Consider the following 18940-nt stretch of genomic DNA (forward strand, 5'->3'; position numbering starts at 1 on the left):
CTCGCTACTATGTGCGAGTCCACTATTTATAGAGAAACATTTCTCTAATCTGGTGTAATAATCACCTGTGTCCTCGTCTGGCTTTTGTTTACAGGCAGAAATGGCATCCCAATCTTCCTTTTTCGTTGTCAATTTATTTTTATTTTATATTCTTATAAAGCGCCAGACTAGACCCCCGAAGGGGTATCTCCGCGCTATTGCTGCAGCAAAGAGAGTTCTGATTTCAATTGTGTGTCCAAACTGAAGGTAGAAAGCTACAGGGCATTATTTGCTAGGGTACAGATAGGTTTTTAAAATTTTCCGGAAAGTCAGGTGACTAGAGAGAGATCTTAATTCCGGGGGCAGAGAATTCCAGAGTATTGGTCCAGCATGGGCTAGTGCACGGCCGCCTTGTCTGGTCTTTTTTACTCTGGGTACTTGCAGTAACTGCTGATGACTGGAGCGCAAAAGGCGCCCTGGAGTGTAGGGCTGGAAGATTTTGGTCATGTATTTTGGGCCCTCCCGTATCATACTCTTATGGATAGTACATAGAGTTTTAAACTGGACTCGTTTCCTCACTGGAAGCCAGTGGAGTCTCATCAGCAGGGGACATGAGGGTGTCCTTGGAGGGGCATTCAGGATAATCCTTGCAGCTGTATTTTGGATTACCTGTAGTTTACTGAGTTGCTCCTCGTTAGCTCCAAGGAGCAAACCATTGCAGTAATCAACCCTGCTGATGACAAGAGCCTGTACAAGCGTTTTTCTGTGATGGTCCGGTATGTAGGGGAAGACACGTCTTAACATACCAATAGCCCGAAAGCAGGTTCCAGCAACTTGATTAACGTGGCCTTTGAAAGTAAGTTGCTGATCAAAAAGCACTCCCAAATTCCTGACTGTACTCTTGGGAATAGGGACAGGGCCCAGCTCTAAGGGCCACCAGTCGGATGCCCAGTGTGTCGCCGCTTGCCCAAAACACATGACCTCCGTCTTCCCTACATTACACTGCAGACAGTTTGATGACATCCACTCTGCAATGGCTCTCATCCCATCTGCAAAAGATCTTTTTATTGCAGGTGTAAGGTTTTTGAAGGGAAAAAGGAGTTGGGTGTCGTCGGCATACGACACCGGGGTGAAGCTGAAAGATCTTGCTAAGTTGGCTAAGGGGGCCACATACACATTAAAGAGTGTAGGACTCAAGCACGAGCCTTGTGGCACTCCCTTATTGAGCTCCCTGAGAGTGGATTTGTGGGAGCCCAGCCTAACTTCTTGATAACGACCAGTCAAAAAGCTCTTCATCCATGCCAGAGCCTCTCCCTCTACACCCACCTCGCCTAAGCGGTTGAGGAGCACCGTGTGAGACACCGTATCAAAAGCGGCGGAAAGGTCCAACAGCACCAGAATCATTGAGCTGCCATCATCCAGTGCCATTTTGATGTTGTTGGTCACCGTCTGAAGGGCTGATTCTGTGCTGTGGTTTGGCCTGAACCCTGATTGCGAATAGTCCAGGCCGTCCGTCGCCTCAAGATGTTGAGAAAGATAGGTGTTCACGTGCCTCTCCGTAACCTTGCCCAGGTAGGGTAGGAGGGAGATAGGTCGTAAATTGGAGAGGTCTGTCCATGGGGAAGATGCCTTTTTTCTAATCGGGTTCACCACCGCCTTTTTCCAGTCTGCTGGAACCTGACCTTTTGTTAGTGAGATGTTCACCATATCTAATATGGGAGGTCCCAGGAGGGAGATCATGGGGCCAATCATCTTGGCGGGAATAAGGTCACTTGGCGACCCTGATTTAATTTGGCTGCAAAGGGAGAGGAGCTCTGTATTAGTAATTGGAGGAAAGGATGATAGAAGTATTTTATTGTTGTTTATTGCCGGGGTCAGAGGATGACCATTGGTAGTTTTATTTATAGCGCTGTTGGCTGCTACTATTTTTTCATAGATGTTATTTATTTTATCCTCAAAAAATGTCGAAACTTCATCACATAGATCTTGTGAGAAGTCCTCTGAGCTCTCACATGCGGTCGGTTTAATAAAATTCTGCAGGATATTAAAAAGCTCCTTAGAGCAATTGCCTGCTTGTGATATCTGTAGCGTTATGTGCTGTTTTCTGGCAAGTTTAATGTTCTTGTAGTACTTTGATTGAGCGCCTAAGAAAACTGCTCTGCTACTCTCGGTTTTCCTTTTCCTCCAAGCTTTCTCAGCTCGCCTACAGTTTTGCTTTTCTGCTCTCAATTCGTAGGTATACCAGCTATCTTGTTTGGACACAGGATACTGTTTATGCTTTTTTAAGGGGGCTACAATGTCGATGGCTTGCTTAATAGAAATGTTAAGTTTAGCTAAAGCCGTATCGGCTGTGTCTGTTGCCAAAATTTCCGGATCTTTCCAGAATTCCTGGATTTTATTAACAGTGACTTTGTGCCATTGTCGTCGCCAGATGGGGGGAAGAGAGACACTCTTTGCAGTACTTAGTGGAGTTACTAATAAAAATTCTAACATTGAGTGGTCTGTCCATGACATTTCTTTTGCTGGGGAGCAGATGACTTTGGCACAATTAGAGAAAAGTAAATCCAGCATATGTCCTCCTCTATGAGTGGGACCTTGGTTTTGTAATTCTAGACCTAAGTTAGAAAGGTCAGTGGATTCGGAAAGTGTGGGTAAGTCTACATGTATATTAAAATCACCCAAAAGAAGAAAGTCCTCTTTGGATTTAATGTGAGGGGCTAAAATTTCCTGCAAAGTAAGTGCAAATTTAGGGTTGGGTCCTGGGGGTCGATAGACCAGAGCACCTTTCCAGGTGATGTGGTTAGTAAGTGTAAGTTTAAAAATCATTGTTTCTAGCTGTGGGTGCATATGTTGTTCACTAATAGTCGCTTTTATGCAATCTTTATGTATAATAGCAAGACCCCCTCCAGTTTTAATGTCTCTATCTAAATGTTTGATTTTATACCCAGAGGGAATCAATAACAGAGGCAAGACCTGTATGAGGAGACTGGGCAGTTCTCTTACGCACTCACCTAGACCTTCACCTGGTTTTCTGTCTGTCTCTTCTTGTTCTAGGGCAGTCCACGTGATCTTTTTACCACCCACCTCCCAATCCTTTTCCTTCAATTTGTCAAATATGCCTGTAGGTAGAATTACTTTAAGGAGTATTATTATATCTGGATATGTAAAACTACCCATTTGGAGAATGTCTTTCAACTCTCTATGGAATCCTCCGGGATCTTTTTCGTGAGAGGGCACCATCTTTTTCATTTCCATTATCTCTAACTTGGTTAGGGGAGTATACACATGTATTCGTTGCAGTGTACCATCTGGCTGGGGTATGGGGTGGACTTCTCGTAAAGGATATTGGCCTATACTGTAAGGTTCATGATCTGATGAGGCTAAAGTAAGTTGGAGGAAACGGAGGCGCAGATCCAGAATGGTGTTGATCAATTCCGGTCCCCGAGACCTCCATCTATCTGTCACTACTTCCTGTAACAATTTGTATAGTTTGTCTGGTCGGTGGAAGTTATTCTCGTGTAAGGTAGCCAGGTGTTGGACCATATAAATACCTGCTAGTCGTTGTTCGGCTCGGGGGAGAGCCAGAAACATTTGCGCTATTATATCTGGGCCATATACCCGATGCTGTGATATCCAATGGGTGGCAGACCGGGCCAATTCTTTTTCTTGCTGTGTAAGGGGAGGCTCATTGTCCATCCATTCATCTAGGGCTCTTTCTGTGGACTGAAAAAGATCTTCCGAAGAAGGATCTAACCTTTTAATTTTCTGGGACACTCGCGGGGTTCGCCACTTGGGGCCAGGACAATGTCGCGCTACACCCAGGAAGTTCATTCTATCTAGTGTCGGACCCTCATCTTCCTCTGAGTCGTCCTCCTGTGTGACTTTCTCAGAGTGAATAGTGACAATTTTCTTAACCAGTCTTTTAGTTATTTTGTCGATCTGATGTCCCAGATCATGTGCTCCTCTGTGTATCTGATCACTAAGGTCTATTAACTCAGAGTCTACGCTTCCATTACCCGGGTCTAGTTCCCGGATCAGACAATTTATGATGAACCGCAGGAGCAGTCCTCTGATGGGGACTTTTCTGTTTTTCATGACCTGGACCAGAGTATCCGGACCTTCACCTGTCCGTATGAATTCGTAAACTCTATCCAAATGCTTCGTTATATCAGGGACCTTTTGGAGTTGACCCACGGCTAGTCTTAATCTCTCTGATATCGTGGCCATTGGGCCATTACCGGGTTCGGGGTCGTAAGGACACTCAAGAGGCGGGACATCGTCTTTATCCTCAGCCCCGTTCCCGGACACTCCTAAATCAGAGGTGGAACCGCCGGCTACTAGTTCAGGAGCACGTGTAGACGGGCGTGTTCTAGGCATGTTTACATAAGCGGGGGGTGGTTCGGACAGATAGGCAGGGAGGAAATTTTTGGGAGCAGTGGGAATTACTTTCACTGGGGACTTGGAGTGTTCTACTACAATTCCTTCAGACAAAACGGGATGAATACCGGAAACAAGAGCGTTTTTCTCTCTCTCTACCTGTTCAGCTAGGACTTTCTCACCTTCTTCCTGTAATTGCTTTTCTTTAGCCTGCTCTGACATTCTCTTACTTTTCTCGACTTTCCCTAGTTCTTTCTTGGCCCTCCTATGTGCTTCCTTACGCCATAACTCAATGGCTTCTGTCTGTGAGGGCCTCGCCTTTCTTTTCCATAACTCTTCCTCCCATGTACCTGTGGCAGGCCACTTATACGCCATTTCTAATTTCTCGGTATAGTCTACCCAAAGGTCTAGAAATAATATGGCACTCAATCCATGTTTGTTATACATGAAATATCCAGGTGTATCTCTAGGCGGGACTTTAACTGGTTTCTCTAACAGATTCCTTTTGGTGCCTATTGTACGTAATTTGGAAAACAGAGGCATTCTTAAACTCAACAAATTACGGTTTTAAAAAGACTTGGAATATACAAAAACAAAACAAACACTTTATACACTAGAGTATAGTGCAACCTTACCGGGTCTCACGAATGAGACTCGTCTTTACCGTTTTCCAAAAAATGGAACCCGTCTTTATACTATCCCAGTGGTACTCACCAAGAAGCAAAACTTGAAGACCTGGTCATCGGACTCTTGACGCTTGCGCAGGAATTCGGGGCTCCAAAGACCTCGGACTCGGCGCTCTCACTGGTCGGGCTCTGGGTTGGGACGCTCCGCTATCTTCTTCACCGACTCGTGTGGATGATCAGTCGCAGTCTGCCTCCTCCTCGTCTCGAAGGAGTTAGCGGGAACACCCCGCTGTTGTGCACTTGAAGCCCGTCGAAAGTATGGAAGGGACAAGGACCCGACTTACATCGCCGGCGCGTAGGGAAGAGGGAGCATCCCTGTTCAGGCGCCAATTAATGTGGTAAATAAAAAAACTAATTATTTACGCCGTTCGGAATTTCTATAATTACCCAAGAAAATGGTAATGCAAAAAATGAGGAGCAGAGTCCGTGGTCTTCGAGTTGAAAGGGTTTTATTCCAGAACTCGAGTTAAGGGAGAGCTCCTTCACCAAGCGGGTTCAGGAGTAGTCTACATTGCTTGAAACATATCAGCACTTTTATACAATACAAGTACAATCAGAAAGAAGGAGTTTCCCTTAAACTTGATTCAATCATTTCATGATGTAGTCATACAGAAGACATAGCATACTTGTTCTCGTTTAAAGAATAACCTGAATAGCATTTACACATAGACAAACATATTGCATCGGGGCGATTGTGGTGACAAGTTACAGAGTTGCTAGTATCGGAGGACAGAGAATCAAGGCATTGTCACAGGGTCATTTCTGTCAGAAAGGTAAAGAGGACGAGGCATTGTGTGTTCTTTACTTCGTACACAAAGGCGGTGATGTCTCACAATGGTATGTGTGTGCAGCTGGGAAGAAGGAGAATGGGCTGTAGTAAACTATTCTTCGTGGCTGTCTCGTGTGCTTGATTATGTTTTGCCATGGTTGTTAACCCAACCCGTGGCTGTCCTCGTAAACTAGAAAATCATTGATGAGCGAGAGCTGCTCGTTCGGTGACAGAGTTAGGGAGGGGGGGTTTTCCGAGTCAACCATCTGACTGACTCCATTCTGGTCTAAAGGAAAATATTGAACGGGACGGAAATCCGTAGGTTACATAGTAGCTGGTCATTATTCTTTGCATGTGTCAGTTTTATGAGAAAGAGAGCAGGCAAGAGGGGGTACAACGGGATTTGTGCTTGAAGTAGGAGGATCGGCTTGCCTGGTCGATGTCAGGGTGGATAGGGTGCATGATGGGACACCAGGGGAAAAGGGAGCCTTTTTTAGTCAAATTCCACAACTCAACACAACACACTCACCACCACACTCACTCCCCAGGCTCACCCCCACAGACTCACCGCCACACACTCACCAGTACACAGAAAACAACACACAGAACAACACACCCCAGCCGTCAATGAATGCTTTTACCATGCACAAACACCAACAACCATCAGCCATCTGTGCATGCTTTTACCAAGCACACACCCACCAGCCGTCAGTGCACCCTTCCACCAGGCACACACAGCTCCAGCCGGCAGTGCACTTTTCCACCAAGCAATCGCAGTATGGTACACTTTACTTTTAAACATATTCATATAAAACACAGCATGCCACCATTGGTAAAATTACAATCCAACCCACATAATTCCACTACACACCACATGCACACACTCCATAACACATGGCGAAAAGACATTGGCATTTACAATGCCATTAGCTCAAACTCAAATAAATCCGAGCCCAATTGCATTTCTAATGCTTGTCTCTTTAGCTCCTTAGCTCCTAAATATAACTTTCTCTCATTAACTAAAATTTTTCTTCACTTCAACTCCAGTGCTAATGTTTCAATAATGAAATTACAGGGAGCTTTAACACTGGCTGGCACAGAAATATTATTGCACAACAGAACACACACATACACATAAATAATTCACAAAACACTGGGGAATTGTAATGTCATTCAGTAAACAAGACTAATGTGGATCTGCATTCTTTTTAGAAATTAATGACACTAAGGTGTATTTGCATCACTCCTGGTAAAACAATCATTCCTGCTCAGATACCTGAATTATCAATCTCGTAGATGCCACACAGTGCACTGAAAACATTATAGTATAAGTTTTGAAGTTTATTACAACATGGATTGCAGGGTTTGAACATTGGAACGTTGGGAACTCCATTGAAAACACTGGAGTGCCCCGGGCTTCTAATAGCAGGTAGAAGCCCGGAGGTCCAGAGTTCCAATGTTTGTTCACAACTATTGCTGTAAACAGAGCCTTACAGAGCCGAGGGAATTTCAGTCCCACTTGGGCTCCGTGAGGCCTTTGTTTTACAAATTAGAACATTCTGCCCTCTAGGGGTGGAATGTTCTAATAGCCTTAGATCCCTCCGTAGTGGCCTCTACTAGCCATGACGGCCTGCTCCCTTAAAGGTCTTCGTCTCAAGCCATTAACAAGGGAGTGGGCCTTTAATGACCGATAGAGCCTGCTTTGGGGGGCTCTAATGCTATGTTATAATGCTTTAAAAATCTAGCACTACTGCTCAAATCTATAGGTAAATATCTGAAGGAAAAGATTTTAAAAGAGAAGATTGTAAATTAGTCGTAACATTTCACTCAGAAATAAAACAACATTAACTGATATGATAACACCTTGAAAAGTCATACAAACACATTTATCTTGTGCGCCAAATTGCAGAATAGAACGCTTACATGTGGAGCTCAAATGAGCAGACTGGCCAGAGTATTAATGATGTAAAAGCTGTTAGGTGAGGTTGATTGACAGATTTTATGTGTAAGCGTGTTCCAGCCCACAGTGCATTGTGGTATTTGGAACCCTCCTAGTATAATAAAATAAACTAGAACACACATGGAGTCTAAATCGCATTCAGATCTCATTTAAATTTCAAGCACAGTATACATTTATTTATATAGGTAGTTCCTTCGTTGGTTGAAAACTAGGCATGAGAAAGAATGTACAAGCTAGTAGTTAAAAGTTGGTACAACATGAAAATCAAACATTGGCCAAGTGAGATTATCTCAGAAGCTGCACATTGTATGTAAAATTCTGTATCAATTAATTTGAAATGTTTGCAGATAGTACATGCTGTTAGAGCTCATACCACAATAACCATTACTGGAAATTTGACAATCACACTCTATGTTCTTTTCCCCTTAGGAATAGAGGAAAGATCCAGTTTCCATTCTAGCCACGCCTCCTACACCTAAGCTGTCAATGACATCTTCCAAGAACAGCCATCTCCTCCCAATTACCTAGGAATAATTCACTCACCGTGCCTCTGCTCTTCAGCCTAACAGAGTAGAATGTCTGTTGTTTAGCTAGAGAGCAGTACCATCACACCTTCTTTCTTGCTCTTATTATACTGTCAATTTTGTGCAACTCCTGAGTGGCTAGCATGGCAAAAACTGTAAATAATCCTGGCCTCATTTCATGAGAATTTCTTTAGTCAACAGTTTTCAGTCAACGGTAAAGGCATGCTGCAGCTTTTAGTTTCATGTTTCCCTTGGTTATTGTTGTCTTAAAGGTCTTGGCATGTTCAGTGCTGTCCACTGAAAAACCTGGACCACAATGCTTTTCTTGCTAAGTGACTGGGTCATTCGGAGCAAACCAAACCAACCATTTTGGTTTGGCGTCTGCTAACGGAAGCCTTTAATAGTGCCCACTGCACTGCCTTGCTGAGTCAAAAATAAAGCAAACAAAAGAATGTCTCATACTTGTGCTTGTAAAGGATCAGTATCACTAGTGCCACACCAGACCACAATGTTTTGCCAACAACCAACATAAACGGATTAGGTGAAAGGACACCTGGCTGCAAGAATGACAGGGGCCACGTCAGCTGGCGGATCAAATGCAGTCAGTTGCTAACAGTTGCTAACAGTCAATCTCCATGCATATAGGTTTCAATGATGCAGATTCAGAAGGAGGACCCTGCTCTGTTGCTGAAATGGAAGCCTGATTGGAGGACAGAGGCTCATGACCAGAAGTTCTGGGTACCCCAGGAGGACAATGGCCCAGTCATTCTTGATCTTTTTTAGAACTTGAAGACAGAGAGGTAGGGACGTGAATGAGTACAGGAGTCCTGTATTCCCTTCCAGCCAGGACTCATCTCCTGGCAATGGTTCTTATGAAAACTCCAACATGCAAAGCCTTTGCACTCTGCGTTCTTGACAGCAGTGGTAATCTAGGCAGGGTTCTCCCCACTATTGCAAGATGCCTCGTGCTACCTAAGGATGAAGACACCACTTGTGATCTGCCAGATGCCTCCTGCTCAACCCGTATGCTCTGGCCTTCAGGGATCCTGCAAGGTATTCTGCTATCAGGGAAATGCCCTGGAGCTCCTAACTACTCCAGATGCACAGACCCTCCTGGCACAGGATCCCTCTCCATTTAGCATGTTGCAGTATCATTAGGCAGAGGTGTTGTCCATGAGAACCTGCACCAGTTTCCCCTTCATGGATGGCAGGAAGGCCTTCAGAATCAGACTATTGACCTGCAACTCCAAACAACTGACATGAAGCCTGGCTTCTGTCGGAAACCAGAGTCCTCTGACTCCACCTTGCCCAGATGACCTTCCCAATGCAGCGAGAATCCATCCGTCACCCAGACGGGGAGAGAAAGAGGAATGGGGATGGGAGAGTGGCCTGCGATTGAACCATGTGCATTTGAGCAGCCACCACTACAGATCAGATTACCTTGATGCTGAGCCCATTGGAACCTCAGAATCCACTGCAGAGCCCGCATATGCCACCTTGTGTTGCTCACAAGGAGGATGCAGGAGGCGAAGAATCCAATAAGCCTCAGCACTCCTCTCACTAAGATCCAGAATTGAGGCTCAAACATTATGATCAGAGTATGATTGTCCTAGATTCATTGTGGTGTGGCAAGGACCTGAACTGCCCTATGTCCAGGATTGCGCCAATGAATGGAACCCCCCACGATGGAATCTAGTGTACAGACTTAAGGCAAGAATATTATAAACATTATTATGATTTCAACAACTGATAACATATCAACATTAGTGAAAGGAGAACCAACTATATCTGGATATTTTTACAAAATAGACATACTTTTTAATGATAATGATATTAGAAAATTCATTTCATTAAAAAAGAAGGCCCCATGTAAACTAATTCATTCATCTTAATTCATACAGCAGAAAGCTAGTGTACATTAAAAAATTTCAACTTTTCTACATTTCAGGTCAATATAATGATAACAATTTAAGGTTTTAATGAAGAAAAGGGAATGTGGCACACAAGTAATAATCTGTTGCAAAGGAGTCAGTTGTGACTTCAGCTCATTGATAATGAACTCCTGTAATCGCAGATGAATGCCATCATCTGGAGGTGGTCTACAAATTACTGTGGCCTTCAACACCCAGTCATCAAGATAAGGGAAAACTGGTTTCTCCTACCTCCGAAGGCGGGCAGTGATCAATGTCATCACTTTAGTGAGCTCCCGAGAGGCACTGGTGAGGGCAAAGGGGAGCCTAGCAGGCTGAAAATGTTCCTGCCTACTTTGAACCACAGAACCACAGATAATGTCTGTAAGACCGCAGGATGGGTATATACAAATATGCGTCCTGCAGGTCAAATGACATCATGCAGTTGTCTTGGTCCAGGAAAGACAGGCTATGGGCCAGCATGAGCATTTTGAACTTGTTCTTCAGCCAGAAGACATGTGGGCACTGAAGGTTCAAAATAGGCCTGAAGCCCTGACTTTCTTTTGCACAAAGAAATAGGGAGAGTAAAAGACCTCTCTTTTTTCTGAGTACAGTATCCACTTGATAGTGCCCTTGGTGAGTAACAGACGCACTTCCTGCAGCAGAATGTACAGGAATCCTCTGAAATTCACTCTCTAGTGGGGGGAATATTTGTTGGGGCAAAAGGAAACAGCAGGGCACAGCGATGTTGAATGATACGTAATGATCACAACTCTGGGAAGAAATGAATCCTTGCCCCATTGGATGGGTATGCATCTCTAAGGCCTAGTTAAATTGGTTTGGTGGCTGTTTCAGCTGTAGAAGAGGAATGGGAGCTCTGATGCCCATTTTAGCCTGCACGTTGCCTGCAAGACCCACATCCATGGCTTTGAAAAGATTGGGGACGGCTGTCTGTGCCTATAAACCAGCCCACTGGAACAGCCTGTGAACTTTTTGAATTGGTGTGGAAACTGCTTGACAGAGGTCAAAGGACTCAAGTAGTGCACAGGGACTCTACTTTTGTGCTCCAGATCAGAGTCTGCCTATTCACCGAAAATGTGTATCCCACGACATACAACTCTGCTACTGGTCCTAAATCACCTTCGGGTGCATGAGGGCACATTTGTTGCATGACTTTGAGTTGTGGTCTAATCCCAGACACCTGAGACACACCTTGTGCGGGCCTGTGATCAACGTCTGTTTACTACAGTTGCGGCATGGTATGAAGCCTGTAGTTTTCGGTGGGGACGTTGTTACCTAGAACACTAGCACATTGAAACCCATTTTTAGAAGTCATCTGAAGGCCAACGAAACTGGGAGGTAGCTCAAGATCCTCATTGGAATGCAAGGAAAGAAAGGAACTGATGTGCAGGTTTTGTGCTTATATGTGGCTCTGCTCCATCACCTCTGGGTGGGAATGAAGCTAATGCAGAGCCAAACGGCACCACATAGCGACACGCCAGAGCAATGTTAAGAAATGTTTCAGGATCCAGTCTGGCACTTGGGGAGTGCTCTAAGATGAGGAATCTGCAGTTATAGGTATTCACCTTCAGTTAGGTTTTCTGTAAACAATTCTGAGGAACAAAGATGGGATTCTGGCCACAGCAAAATTAACGAGGGGTTCGCATTACAAGGGACATATGATTCAAATTGTTCCATGAGAAGAAGTTATTCACTGCAATGGCATAGCACTGTTTGTACATCCATGAAAGCACATAAGTACACACACAAAAAAAACATGCCTTCTAGTTCATAGATATGCTTTTAGAGAAGTTATAAAGGGGTACCCACAGCTAGAGTTAGAATGGCAGCCAAGGGATTGTAATTTATCAGATCTTTCCAATTATGTCTCAAACTAATGCACACATACATAACTTTACCTTCACCTCAATGTTATAATACACACAGTAAATGGTGTTTACAGTTGAACAACGATTGTGATTGTATTTTACATAACTCATACCTTTTTTAAATAATCGGAACCCAACATGTCCTCACTGACAGCAATCTAAATATCTCAAACAGATCCAGGATCGGACTGAGAACCAAAAGCAACCCTGGCAAATGTTGTCTGACCATCTCCCATACTGCATGTTGCGAGCAAGTGCAGCGAGTGAGCCTGACCACTGCAAGGAGGGTTTGGGGCTGGGGTCCTCCCCTTCAGAAATGTTTGAAAAAATGCAAACGGGTGCGTACTAAAACACATTTGTCATTTTCCAACCTTGTCGCACCATTGAATGGATAGATGCCTAGCTTGATGAATGAATAGTTAGATGGTGTGGAGTTGGTGAATCGATTACTTCAAGGACAGATGGCAATGATTAAAGCCTTTCAGGTATGTGGAGCAAATGGCCTCAATGTGCTGACCGAAGATGCGGGCTTTGGTTTTCTTCTACCCAAACACTACCACCACCAGTCCCTATGAAACATACATAGCCTTGTTGTCCTTAATACAGTGCAATACTTAGCCCCTCAAAGAATTAAATGCAAGGCATTAAGATGTGATCTAAAATGGAAAAAGAGTTAGATAACCATATTGCGTCTGGATTGCATCAATCCCGACTTCCACTTGACCACATTGTGTGATCCTAGCATTTACTTTTCTCACTGTGTCTCCCTTTCCTTCATCTTTACATGAGAGCACCTTGGAATACATGCGATCAGGGTGCGTGATGCCCAAAAGCAAGATTTATAATGTTACTCCATCTATAGGAACAGCCTAGGTAACATATAGGGGACAAAATACATTTTTTCTCTTGGTTCACTGATGGCATCATCGTCATGGTAGTGGTGATGAGGACATGAATGTTTTTAGGTTGATGATTAAAATCTGCCAAATTTAACAATTGCCTTTGTGTGCCCAGTAAAGCTTGCGAAAGAATAATAATGGCCTGATGGTTAAAGATGGAGAGAACTGTGTTTTGTTTGCATAGAGGGTTAATGTGTCTCCTGCAAAGCACATCCTGTGACATGCAGATGACAGATTATAATGTCATGTAGATGGGTACGTGTATCAAGGCTTTTGGCACAGAGATCCTATTATTACTTGAAGTTCCTAAATTGTAATCTTCTAATATATGGCCGTGAGCTATGAACCAGCATCAATGCCCTGCATGCAAAAAGCAACCTTATTGTTTTTTCCTCATTCCGTTATTTTAGGGTGCTAAAAAGTGTTTCTTTGGGTAGTAATAAAGACAACAAGCACTGCGTCACGTTTTAAAGCCTGACTTTCTACCAGCCATAAAATCTTCGTATATAATTCCTACTAGTAAAGATAATGTGCGATTCCTACACCTTGAAATCCTCTTTGTCTAATGTAACATCCTGTACATTGATTTACACACTTGTACGAATTATTGTCAATGTATAACGTGTGCATGAGATGAAAAGCACTAGCACCCTTCAGTTGAAGTTGTGCTATAAAAGTATTACATAAAAAAATAGCAAGTGCTCTTTAAATTGCTATTCGCGTAAGTACTCGTACATACCGATACATGTGGCATTCTTACAGTACATGCATATCTCTAACACATAAGGGTTGCATAAAGTCAATAACCTTCCTCCAAATCATAGTTTCTCTTAAGTGCATGTGAAATAATAACAACCTGTGGCTGTGTGCCTTTGTTTGCCCAGTGCATTGGCCTCTAGGCGTTAGGCTCTAGATGGCTCCCAAGCTAGCATCATACTCAAACAAAAGGAGGGCTGATGCCCATTTAAATTTGCCCTTTGTTTTGATCCCAGCTGATAGAGTAAATACATGAAAAAATGCCTCGCCGCCTGCACGTTACTTCTCCGAACAGAAAGGACACAAAGTGTGGGCACTGCTGGATTGTGTGTAGATGTTGTTGACAAATTAGACCGGGATCAATTCAGCATATTTCACGGGGACCAGGCGGATCCCAGATCTGGCTGAACGACAGCGGCCGGATTGGTTTGGTCCCCCTGCATTCCAGCACTGCTTCCATTCAGTTTTTGACAAAAGTAAAACTGCGTTTCTGTAAGTTACGAATACATTCTAAATTACACAACACTTCGAGACAATTTAACTTAGTTCAATTATTTTTCAGGATTAGTTTGAATTAAAAATATGCACAAATACAGTTGATTTCGTAAAAGATCTTGTGTTTTTGCCTCTGCCCATAAACCCTAAAATGCCCTCTTACCTTGTAACGTCTTCACTTCATGCAGCGCGCTCTTAGATACTCTGGTCTGAAGCTGATAAGGGGGGGGCAATGCACGCACAAGTGGAAAGATGCCCTTGTTTCTATGCTGCCCTTCCCAGGTCATATGATATTGTCAAGTCACCAAACACGCCTGAGGCCCTAAGTCTTGAGTCATTCTCCCGGTGGCCTTTCCAGCACTTAGAAAAACCATACTTTTATTTTTATCATGGAGTATTTTGTTTAAGTATGGAATATAAAAGATTCAGCACGCGCTTTTTCTAGTACCTTGCATGTAATCTTATGTGTCTTCTGTTATCAATAAATTAACATGTGCTAATAAGTTATTCCATTTTCGGTAATGTTTTTTATTTATTATGCATTATTAGCAAATAATAGATAACTACAGGTTGACTAATTTCTAAACGAAATCTGCTTATCTATGTATGGGAAAACCTCAAGAAGAAAAGGTGAACATGGCAACTGGTGCATTAGTATTGTATTACACTTCTAATGTGCTGTCTGTAATATGATGAGTTCTATTACAAAAGGAACTGGGGCTTTTGTTCCTCTGTAACACGTTAGAGAGCTGCTGGCTTCTGTACTGAGCCCTTAGGAAAACAGTGTCTTTTGGGTGTGCATTGAGCAATACATTCAGAAATAATCCTTAGCCCAAAGTACAGAATTTATACCTAAAGAAACACCAGCTAAAATGCTGGAACAAATCTAGGAATGTTTCTTGGGTATCCAAACTCCGATAAAATTTCAGAAAACAATATCCACAGTAAGTTCAATATATTAATTAGTGTTCTTCACAGGTGTGGCAAAACTGATTGTGTGTGATCGTACTGATACTTCTGTTGTTTATGGCTGTCCTAGAAGGCCTCTTTCATTAAATATTTAACGTACCCTAACCTCAGAACAGTAAACATAGTTTTAGACTGTTGTGACGACAGAGTCGGGAAAACTTGTACTTGAAGCTGATGTTCGGGCGACACTGATCTGCTGCTTCCCCTGTCATGACTATTGTGTTTTGTATATCTTGGGCATTTCCTTGCCTGAGGGTTTGCCTTTGTTCCCACAGCACAGGATTGACACTATTGCAGGGTATTTTTTTTAATAGAGTGTAATCGTCTCTAAAGACGGGGTGACAAAGAATGCTTAAAAAATTACACCTTTTCAAGCATTTTAGTTTTAACCCCTTCGGTGCTCATGACGGAACGGTTCCGTCATGAGCGTCGGTTGGCCTGTGCTCATGACGGAACCGTTCCGTCATGAGTCCATAGGTTCTTTAGAACCTTCAGCACCGCAGCGGAATTTGCGCAGCACTGAAGGGGTTAAGCAAAGTAAAGCCTTGGTATAACATGCTGACAGGATGCACTGACAAAATAGTATTATTAAATACATATATATGTACCTACAAGATATTACCTACTCGCGGTCGCCAGTAGGTAGTTATAGTTAGGACCTATTATCCATAGGAAATCCGCAAAATTCTATCTGGAATAACTTTGGCGCTAGTTGACGAATCTTCGCGAAAATTTCAAAACGTATGGCCTGCTCCAGTCCGCTCCTATACTGAAAGTCTCAGGGTGATTCATCAAGCATGGTTGAGAAAAATGGGGGTCCAAAAATGTGTTTTCCCCATGCAATTTCCCATAGGAACCTTTAGTCGCAGCTGCAGCCCGAACTGCTGAACGGAATTATACCAAATTTGGCAAAGAGGTAGCTCTTGGTTCAGACTCGTGCCTTTTGGTAAATGGTGTAAATCCGTTCAGTAGTTGCTGAGAAAATCAAAATTAAAATAACATATATATCTATGGCTGCAGTGGATCCGCGCACCGTATGCGCACCCTGCGCGCACCCTCCCGATCACGAGCTGCATGCTAATTGGCTGTCAACTGGCTGTCAACTCTCAACACAAGATCTCCTTCAGATGTAAAAAGAATGTCTCTAAACTGACTAAACACTTTCTGGATCATAACCATAATGAATCAGACTTTAAGTGGACGGTCTTGGAAAAGCCATATATCCCTTCCTATGTTGGTGATGCATCCAAATTTTTATTCACTAAAGAACAAAAGTGGATATATAAATTATCCACTGACAGTCGTGGGCTTAATGATGAAATACCATGGACCAGTCTGGGACATTGCTAGACACTGGTTCAGAGATATAGTCCTCGAAATACAGGGAAAAGATGTAGTGAATTAATGTACTATAGATATGCTGAGAGAGAGTTAGATGCCTTTCGTGTATGACCGCCAATTATAACATCTGTTGCCCCTTGGATTCTGCTAAAAGTATTACATCCCCCCTTCTTAAGTTCAGGGCGAGGGCAGACAGGTCGGCTATTTGGTTAACAACTCCAAAAGGATTACGCTCCCATGTGTACATTACTCTACAGTTTTTTGACTGTACTCCTGTTCAAAAATTTGTTTCCTGAAGCACAGACACTTGTACTTTGGCGCCATATATACTTTAAAGTTATTCTTTATCATAGCCTGTCCCTTCTATCCTGATTTGAAACAAGTCCGTTTAGTTGAACTCACTAGTGTGAAAATTATTTTCTGTGAGTTCTTACGTCCTTCGATAGACGCACAGTGACACTGGGTATTAGAGCCCTTCTGCGAACTTGTAATCTTTCCAACCTTCAATAAAGTCAGTTGAAGGTTTTGCTTTATTTTGCCTGTTTCTCTGTCTGTTAAGCCTGTATAAAGTTGATTCACAGCCTTTCAAACGCATGCATTTAAATAAGCGATGATATTTTATATATGATCGTTACCATCAAGGACATGAGTTTAGTTTTGCTTGTGTATTTTTAAAATACTAATCATTGTGTGAGTAAGTGTGTACTACGGACATCAGTATCTTTACCTTGTACACGGGGAACTACTTGTTCTCAACATATGATGTCATCTTGTAGTCCGGAAATCACGCGAGACTACGCAAGAAGGATCATGATTGTCTACAGACTGCTCCGTTTCATAACGGAGCCACCGATGTCTAAAAGAAGTTTTCTAAGCTATCTTGGCGTTCTTTAAACAATGGAATAATATATTTTTGAATATTCTTATAGTCCATTCAAGACGAACAGACCAGTCCAATGATTGGCCTCAGAGACTAGTGAGCCACCTACAAATAAGCCCTCCCTGAACCGTTCGTTGCCTCCCCCTGACTCAGGATCCGCCAGAGTCAACGACGGACAGGTAAGGGTGGCGTTTTGTTATGTAACGGACTTCCCTGGGCTTTTCGTAGTTTTTGAAGCTTCTTTTTCATATTCACACAGCTTCATATTTAATAATGGCATAGAAGAGTATAAAAAAGATTTCTAATACACTAATTGAGTCCCTTCTGAATCAGTAGCCATTGGGGTTTCCCTATTGAGAGTTGAGCCGGTTTTGGCGCTGTAAGCAAGGATAATGGGTATACTTGGAAGTAGGGAAACGACATGTGAGCTTAGTAAGTTACAAGACAGAGAAGAAGCGAATAGAGTCCTTCTGCTTGTATTGGGCTCATGATTCCTTACCTCCACAGAGCGGGGCCTCATATATCCCTGAGCCTGGTCCAGGAGAGGTGAGGTCCAGTCCCCGGTCAATCTGGGTGAGTGAACAGTTCTCAGATTTTTTGTTGATTGTAAATTTATGCACTTAGAGTAGGACGCTCCAATCAGAACATGGTGTCCAGCATGTGTTGTTTGTTATGTTTATTCTAGATGAAAGACACACCATTTGACACGGAGGAACAGTAATCAAGTTCCGGTTGAATATATCCTTTGAAAGTATTTTGAGTTAGTTACAGTTTTGTCTAAGATAGCACTTGCAGTAGCATTAATATTTAGAACAGAGGCCCTGAAGAAAGCCTGGGGCCACTATCCCTGAAGGCTGAAACATGTTGGCCCACAAGCGGTTATTTGTTCCAAACCGCATTTTTTGCACTGTTCTTGTTTTTAATTAGGAAAAGGGCAAGCCTAAATAAAAATTCCTTCCTTTTTGACCCTGTATCCTATTTTAATTCACCACTTATGATTTTTTTGCACTGCACTTAGTCCCATCCCCATCTTGATCACATGGCCTAGGAGTGACTGAGGGTCGGAACCCAACTCTGCCTATGGGAAGGGCATTTCGTCTCAATGATCTAGAGACACAGCCTCCCTGTTGGATAACCAAGTGATAAAATTGATCATTAAAAGAGTTTGATGGGAATCCAAGAGACACTTATGGGTTTCACTCACTTTCACTGTTGGTCCTGTGTTCTGTGTTACATGTTCTGCTTTGATTATTTGACTACTTTGTCTTTTGGTTTTTGAGGCACGTAGGTAGGCTCGCTAGACCATTTTCTTGAGTTTTCTTGGAATCCTCCGTTTTAGACCCCTGGGTTCTTTGTAATGAGTCCTTAAGCTCATCCCTCAATCCTTGGTAAAACAGAGAGGCTTGTTTACATTCGGGCCAATTGGTTTCAGCCACTAACCTTCTAAAAGCGTTCAAATAGACAGCCTAATCTTTGCTACCCTGACGCAACTCCAGCCATTCACGG

The 18940-nt window shown here is 43.0% G+C and overlaps 1 protein-coding gene across 1 annotated transcript in view; it reads right to left on the reverse strand.

Moving 5' to 3' along the window:
• The window catches only part of LOC147747646 (ferric reductase 1-like), a 264051-nt gene extending 249535 nt beyond the window's left edge, over positions 1 to 14516 (reverse strand). The window contains exon 1 of the mRNA XM_086936342.1: positions 14408 to 14516. The gene's annotated coding sequence lies outside the window, so the exon portion shown is untranslated. The remainder of the gene's footprint in view (positions 1 to 14407) is intronic.
• Between the last annotated feature and the right edge of the window lie 4424 nt (positions 14517 to 18940).

Source organism: Lissotriton vulgaris, chromosome 1_1 (genome assembly GCF_964263255.1).
Source record: "Lissotriton vulgaris chromosome 1_1, aLisVul1.2, whole genome shotgun sequence".
Classification (NCBI taxonomy): Eukaryota; Metazoa; Chordata; class Amphibia; order Caudata; family Salamandridae; genus Lissotriton; species Lissotriton vulgaris.